This window comes from Platalea leucorodia (assembly GCF_965183815.1).
Source record: "Platalea leucorodia genome assembly, contig: HAP1_HAP1_SCAFFOLD_427, whole genome shotgun sequence".
NCBI classification, from domain to species: Eukaryota; Metazoa; Chordata; class Aves; order Pelecaniformes; family Threskiornithidae; genus Platalea; species Platalea leucorodia.
Window position 1 is genome coordinate 1 of NW_028121159.1, and position 8206 is coordinate 8206.

Sequence of the window (8206 nt, forward strand, 5' to 3'; positions counted from 1 at the left end):
AACATGAAGGCGTGTGTGCCTCTGAGTGTATTTGTACTCCCCAGATGTGCTCTGTGCCTTCTGAAAGGTGAGAAATGCCGCCGTCTAGATGGCAATGCTGCTCATGCTAGCAGGAATACTTCTGACTGCACAGGTGAGATACTCCACAGGCGAGCTTCTTTCATACTGTGTATTTGAAGGCACAGGCCAGAAAGGCCAGGGAGGGTAACGTAGAAGACCAGGAGCATTTGCAATGAACCTATCCGAGGCAGGTGAGATGAATCTCACTGGGACAGTGGGAGTTGTTCCTGGAGTAACACACAGAAAGTTCAGGGGTCTGTCAGGTGTCCACATCTGAGCTGGCCTCGTGCACTCCTCATACACACATGGGTGTTCAGAGACAGGACTCCTTCCTTTGCAGACGTAGAGGCAGTGAATTGCAACAGCTGTAGTGCCTCCCTGGCCTCCTGTTGCCACTCCCAGAGGCTGGGAAGCACCTAAGTGCTGCAGTGTATCACCCTGCTTTGCACGCTTTTGAGATGCCCCAAGGCATGAGGAATGGACACAGGAACCTCGGGCCAAGGCAGCACATCCCAGTGCTGCATTCAGGTGGTTTCCCAGGGGACATTCCTCTCAATGTGAAGTGACCTCAAGACACTGTCTTTCCCACAAGCCTCCACAGCAACCCCAAGAATAGCTGATGGCATTTGTGCTCGCTCATGTTCATCTCACCACACACACCCCATGTCTTTAGTCTCATCCCATAGAATCAAAGAACAGTTTGGCTTAGAAGGCACCTTTAAAGATCATCTAGTCAAAACAGACTTCCATGGGCAGAGACATCTTCCACTAGATCAGATATCTCAAAGCCTCATCCAGCCCGACTTTGCACACTTCCAGGGATGGGGCAGCCACAACTTCTTTAGGCAACCTCTTTCACTGTCATAGAATCACAGAATCATAGAATCATAGAATCATTAACGTTGGAAAAGACCGTTAAGATCATCGAGTCCAACCGTTAACCTAGCACTGCCAAGTCCACCACTAAACCATATGCTTAAGCACCACGTCTACCCGTCTTTTAAATACCTCCAGGGATGGAGACTCAACCACTTCCCTGGGCAGCCTCTTCCAATGCCTGACTACCCTTTCAGTGAAGAAGTTTTTCCTAATATCCAACCTAAACTTCCCCTGGCGCAGCTTGAGGCCGTTTCCACTCGTCCTATCGCTTGTTACTGGGGAGAGGAGACCGCCCCCCACTTCGCTACAACCTCCTTTCAGGTAGTTGTAGAGAGCAATAAGGTCTCCCCTCAGCCTCCTCTTCTCCAGGCTAAACAACCCCAGTTCCCTCATCTGCTCCTCGTACTACTTGTTCCCTAGACGTTTCACCAACTTTGTTGTCCTTCTTTGGACAAGCTCTAGTACCTCGATGTCGTTCTTGTAGTGAGGGGCCCAACACTGAACACAGTACTCGAGGTGTGGCCTCACCAGTGCCAAGTACAGGGGCACCATCACCTCCCTGCTCCTGCTGGCCACACTATTCCTGATACAAGCCAGGATGCCATTGGCCCTCTTGGCCACCTGAGCACACTGCTGGCTCATGTTCAGCCAGCTGTCAACCAACACCCCCAGGTCCTTTTCTGCCAGGCAGCTTTCCAGCCGCTCCTCCACAAGCCTGCAGCATTGCATGGGGTTGTTGTGACCCAAGTGCAGGACTTGGCACTGAGCCTTGTTAAACCTCATACAGTTGGCCTCGGCCCATCGATCAGCCTGTCCAGATCCCTCTGTAGGGCCTTCCTGCCCTCCAGCAGATCAACACTCCCGCCCAACTTGGTGTTCTCTGCAAACTTAGTGAGGGTGCACTCAATCCCCTCATCCAGATCATCAATGAAGATATTGAACAGGACTGGCCCCAGTACTGAGCCCTGGGGAACACCACTCGTGACCGGCTGCCAGCTGGATTTGACTCCATTCACCACCACTCTCTGGGCTCGGCCGTCCAGCCAGTTTTTAACCCAGCGCAGAGTGCACCCATCCAAGCCGTGTGCAGCCAGCTTCTCCAGGAGAATGCTGTGGGAAACAGTGTCAAAGGACTTACTAAAGTCCAAGTAGACAACATCCACAGCCTTCCCCTCATCCACTAAGCGGGACACCTTGTCTCACCACCCTCATCATAAAAAAAATTTCTTCCCTATGTCCAATCTAAACCTAACCTCCTTCAGTTTAAAACCATTGCCCCGTGGCCTGTCACTACAGGCCTTCGTATAAATTCTCTCTCCATCTTTCCTATAAGCCCTTTTGATATATTGAAAGGCCACAAGGAGGTCTCCCCTGACCCTTCTCTTCTCCAGGCTGAACAACCCCAGCTCTCTCAGCCTCTCTTCATAGGAGAGGTGTTTCAGCCCTCAGATCATTTTCGTGGCTCTCCTCTGGACCCACTCCAACAGGTCCATGTCTTTCTTGTCCTTGGGAATACAGAGCTGGACACAGTGCTCGAGGTGGGGTCTCACAAGACTAGAGGGGGAGAATCACCTCCCTCAACCTGTTGGCCATGCTTTTATTTAGGCCACCCAGCATACAGCTGGGTCTCTGGGCTGCAAGAACACATTACTGGTCCATGTCCAACTTTTCACCCACCAATATCCCGAAGTCTTTCTCTGCAGGGCTGCTCTCAATCCATTCACCTCCCAGGCCTTACTGACAGCGGGGATTGTCCTGACCCAGGTGAGTGGCCTTGCACTTGGCCTTGTTGAACTTCATGAGGTTTGCACGGACCTGAAGCCTGTCCAGGTCCCTCTGGATGGCATCCCTCCCCTCAAGTGAATCAGCTGTCCCATGCAGCTTGGTGTCCTCTGCAAACTTCCTGAGGGTGCACTCAATCCCACTCTCTCTGTCATTGATAAAGATACTAAATAGTACTGGTCCCGGTATGGACCCTGGAGGGACACCCCCTGTTATTGGTTTCGACTTGGGCATTGAGCCATTGACTGTAACTATTTGCATGCGGTCATCTAGCCATTTCCTTATCCATCTAACTGTCCATCCATCAAACCCATACCTCTCCAATTTAGCAGCAAGAATGTTGTGGGGGACCATATCAAATGACTTAGGTTAGCTCTGCCAAAGAAGTGCCCGTTGCCTGTCACTGCGTGCAATCACAGGACTGCCACACAAAAGGCCTGTGACCAAGCTGCAAGAGCAATCCTTCCTTACAGCAACGCAGGGGCTCAGAGAGAGAGTGTGGAATTTAAAAGAGAACGGCTCCAGAAAGACTAAGCGCTGGTGCTCCCTGGCAGTGCTGCTGTGCCAGCACTCTTTTCCCCTCCACCTCTGCACACAGGCACTGCCGCTGCAGCACCAGAAGAAGTCTCAGAAAAAGGATCTCAAATAAAGAAGTCGCTGCAGGGTCCTTTATTTTTTTAAATGCACAGAGAACATGGCTCTTATTTCAACAGTCTTTTCAACGCTCTCTGGGTAACACTAGAAAGGTAGATAAGGAATTAGAAATGGTATGAAGAATGACATTTCTTTGTGCACAACATTATCATATGTAAAACAGAGCAAAAACCCCTCCACCACCACCACCAAAACCTCCAGAAGACAGGCTGAGCCTGTAATGAGCTACACTATGAGCGATATGCATGAGAAAATGGAGAGTTTACTGCTTCAGAAAAGCATCCAGTCATCAGTTTCCACACTGCATCCTTGAGCTCCTTGTTCCTCATGCTGTAGATGAGGGGGTTCACTGCTGGAGGCACCACTGAGTACAGAACTGCCACCACCAGATCCAGCAATGGGGAGGAGATAGAGAGGGGCTTCAGGTAGACAAACACTACAGTGCTGATGAACAGGGAGACCACGGCCAGGTGAGGGAGGCACGTGGAAAAGGCCTTGTGCCGTCCCTGCTCAGAGGGGATCCTCAGCACGGCCCTGAAGATCTGCACATAGGACACCACAAGGAAAACAAAACATGCAAATGCTGCTAAGAGACTAACCACAATAAGCCCAACTTCCCTGAGGTAGGAGTCGGAGCAGGAGAGCTTGAGGATCCGGGGGATTTCACAGAAGAACTGGTCCATGGCATTGCCTTGGCAGAGCGGTATTGAAAATGTATTGGCCATGTGCAGCACAGCATAGAGGAACCCACTGCCCCAGGCAGCTGCTGCCATGTGGACACAAGCTCTGCTGCCCAGGAGGGTCCCATAGTGCAGGGGTTTGCAGATGGCAACATAGCGGTCATAGGACATGATGGTGAGAATAAAAAACTCTGCTGCCATCAAAAAGACAAACAGAAAGACCTGTGCAGCACATCCCTGGTAGGAGATGGCCCTGGTGTCCCAGAGGGAATTGGCCATGGCTTTGGGGACAGTGGAGGAAATGGAGCCCAGGTCAAGGAGGGCGAGGTTGAGGAGGAAGAAGTACATGGGGGTGTGGAGGTGGTGGTTGCAGGCTACGGCGGTGATGATGAGGCCGTTGCCCAAAGGGCAGCCAGGTAGATGCCCAGGAAGAGCCAGAAGTGCACGAGCTGCAGCTCCCGTGTGTGTGCGAATGCCAGGAGGAGGAATTCAGTGATGGAGCTGGCGTTGGACATTTACTGCTTCTGGGCATGCGGCACTGTCTAAGGAGGAAAAGTTGGTGAGACGATACGGGAGACTTCTCTGAGCAAAATCAAAGCCATTTCCCATAAACCCTCCCCTGCTGCACACACCCACCCTTTTGCCTTTCTAGGAGACCTTCCTTCAGCTCTGTGGCTGGAACTCTGGTTGGTGCTGGTTCAGTGTGTGGTGAGGAGCGCGTGCTGTGCCTGCTGATGGCTGAGGAGTCAGCCCTGCTCTACAGCAGTGAGTTCATGGGAACGGTGGGGGCAGGAGCCAGTGCTAGTTTTTGACTTTATCAGATGAAACTGCTCCCAAAACAGAAGAGCTTGTCTGCATCTGCACTGCCAGCGCTAAGCAACGGGGATGGCAGAAGGCAGTTTGAGAGGTTATTTTTACATCTCCCCTCACTCTCCCCTGGGGAGTGTGTTTGCGTGTCAGAAACCCTCAGCATTTCTGCTGCACTCAGGGACAACAGAGTGAGTCCTACAAGACAAGAGAATTGCCTATGGTTTAGTGAAGAGTGAGGGGTGATTGTCTGTCCCTCCGTGTTGTTCCCAGCTGCCCAGTGCTTGCACCTTTCTGAGATGGAGGGTGATCACACTCCCACGTTTTCCTGAAAAGTCACCAGACAGTGCTGAGAGCAAAGGCATCCACTGCAGACCACTAAATGTCTTCCCGTTTCTCAAGGTCTTAGCACCCCATTTCTAGCCAAAGACACACATGGCTCATTGTGCATCCTGGAAGGCATCTGGCAGTTTGGAAGGACACCCCAAGGAGATAGCCAAGTGTGCTAATGATGGCATCTGATTAAGGGAAAATCAGCTCATTTCCTAGCCTCACAGACTGCATTGCCCAGAGCTTCACAGGTTAGAGGAAAGCTGGACACCTCATTGCCTTAAACACATCTGAATGGGAGGACCCACAAGATCCGTGCCTGACTCAGCTATAACTATTATTCTCAGAGATCCTGACATCAACACCAAGAGCAGCTGAGGGAGGCAATGGAGAGGCAGAGGGACACTCAGGAAAGCCTTTCCCTTACCCAGCACTGCAGAGCCCTTCCCAGATGCTGATAATGCAGGGCAATCACCTTCAGCCCCTGGTCAGTGGGAAATGCACTTGATCTCTCCTGCTGGCAGATGGACGAGGAGGTGACTAACACCCTAGACGCCATGGGCTGGCTGAGGGCTTTGCTAGGTGGGAGAGGAGACAAGAAGGGTGTTGCTCAGGGAAGGCATCTGTACTGCAGGGCATGGCTGGCAGGCGCCCATATCTCCTCTGCAGCAGGGTTTCCCTTAGCATTTCCCTCTCTCCCTGCCCATGTCTCTACTGCCTGTGCTGTCCCTGCTGGGATCTGTTTCTCTGGCCCCACATCTCTTCCCTGCCAGTGCTCCCAGACCCTATCCCAGCCCCTGTGTGCCCAGCTCTGCCCTGCAGCCTCTGTGTGTGTGTGCAGGGGCCAACGAGCAGGTCACACAAACCCTGATGAAACTGGAAAGGTGATACCAGTTTTAGCTCTAGGCTGGTGGGGGGTGAAGGTACTTGCTGAGCTTCCTAGTAGACCCCAGGGTGATGGTTTAGGAGTCTCAGCCCCTTCTCTAACCTGCACAGCTGAGTTTCCAGTCCCACCAAGCCAAGCCGGAGAAAAGTGGAAGCATAGATTCAGGAAAGCACAGACTCAAGCAGGAAACCCTGACTGTACTCATGAAAAGTCCCCTTGGAAATGACCTGGGCATGAGCTGGATCTGAGAGCAGCGTTGTCCCATGCAGCACCCTCTCAACAGCAGAAGAACCCTGCCTGGCCAGGGGTCACTCCATGCACAGCTTCTCCCCACAACGCCGTGGGGAGGCAGGCTGAGTGCTGACCCTGGCAGGCAGCAGAGTCCCTGCCCTGGCACACAGCCCCCTGGGGTGCAGGGACCCTGCTCTGAAGGACAGACTTGGGCATCCCTGGCTGCATGCTGAGATTCACACCTTGCGTCTGTCCCTGGGAGAAGGCAGCAGCCATGCCCTGTCCCTCTGATGGTGCAGCAGGGAAGCCCTGCTCTGGAGCACATCCTCCTCCTCTACACTAGAGAAACTACGAGAGTCCTGAAAGATCCCATAGGCTGTGGGATGTGCCAGCTTTTGGAGATCCCTCCAGGAACACAAGGTACGTTGCCCTGCATCCAGAGACTTACCATGTAGAGGGCTTTGAAGATCTCTCCCTCAGTGAGGTCTTGGCCATCTTCCCACTCATGCCTGCCTTTAACTTGTCTCTGCCTCACTCATGTCCCCTCCATGCCTGCAGGCAGTGTCCTCAGCCCTGCTGCACTTTGCAGAGCTGCTGCTCCTGGGCAGAGCTGTCTCTCCGCAGCACTGCCCACTTCCCACAAGCTCCCTTTGTCCCAGGAGCCCAGCCCAGCTCAGCAGCAGAGGACCAGCCCAAGGCAACACTATCTCTGCCCTCTCTGGGCTCCCTCCAGGTGTCTCTGGGGCTCCAGGGGAACCTGCTGTGAAACAGGCTGAAGGCATCACTGATGTTCCCTCCCTCAGCTGGGGAGAGGCACTACTTTCCAGCAGTGTCATTTCTCCTCTTGGGAAAAGAGTTGGCCATGAGAATCACCTTTTGTTGTTCCATCATTAGACAGGACACCTGACAAGTGACAGGCAGGGATCTAATTTCTGCAAGCTGAGGAATGTCTTCAGTTGGGTGAATTTAGGCATTTCATTCTGGGTTTGTGGTCCTAGGAATAGAAAGACATTCAGAATTCTTCTGTCCATGCCGTGTCTCTGCTCTGAAGCAAAGCCTTTGCACATTCAGGGTCTTGGACACTGGGTAACAGGTTTCCTTATGGCAAGTAGGAGCTTGCCTGCTGCCAGAGCTGGGGTGCTTCAGCACAAATGTGCACCAGTGCCCTCAGACAGGGGCACAGACAGGACGAGCTGGAGCCGATACTGTGGGAGACAGAGCTGTGACATGGTGGCAAAGCTCAGTACAGCTGGTCTTCAAGGACAGCATCCTCCAAGCTCAGCAATACTCCAGATCGCAACACAATCTAACCTTGAAAGGCAATTCAAGGGCACCATCTGCGTGTTTACTACTTCTGGAACTGTTAAAGAAGAAACAAAGATACTGTGTGGCCACTGCTGAGTTTTCTAAGAGCAGGTGTAGGTAAATATGAGAGTCTCTGTTATCCTCTTTGCCTCAGTCTTCCCCAGCAAGGTCTCTCAGGCCTCTGTGACTCAGGGCGGGGCTCTGGAGGAGATCAAGCAGTGGTGGATGTGGATCAAGTCAGGGGGCACTTGAGCAAATGCAATCCTTGCCAGTCTACGGGAAAGGAGGGCTGGCATCCCAGGGAGCTGAGAGGGCAAGCCAGTCTCACAGCGATGACACTCTCCATCATCTTTATAAGGTCATGGAGACTGGGGGCACTCCCTGATGACTGGCAGCCCCCAACCATTGCATGCACCTTTCAAAAATGCCCAAGGGATGACCAGGGAAACTCAAGGCTGCGTGTGAGTGTGTCTGAGTGTGTCCATTCAGACCCCATTTCTGGGTGTCTGAAAATGAAGGTGACTGGCTTTCCCCAGGGTAGCTTGTGTCTTGCCATCCTCTTTGCTTTCCGGGATGAAAGGGCAGGATTGCT

At 52.6% G+C, this 8206-nt stretch overlaps 1 pseudogene across 1 annotated transcript; it reads right to left on the minus strand.

Annotated features, from left to right (window-relative positions):
• Positions 1–3605: 3605 nt before the first annotated feature.
• On the minus strand, positions 3606–4570 carry LOC309604174 (olfactory receptor 14A16-like; annotated as a pseudogene). Its single transcript has one exon. The product of its transcript is annotated as an olfactory receptor 14A16-like (transcript).
• Positions 4571–8206: the final 3636 nt, after the last annotated feature.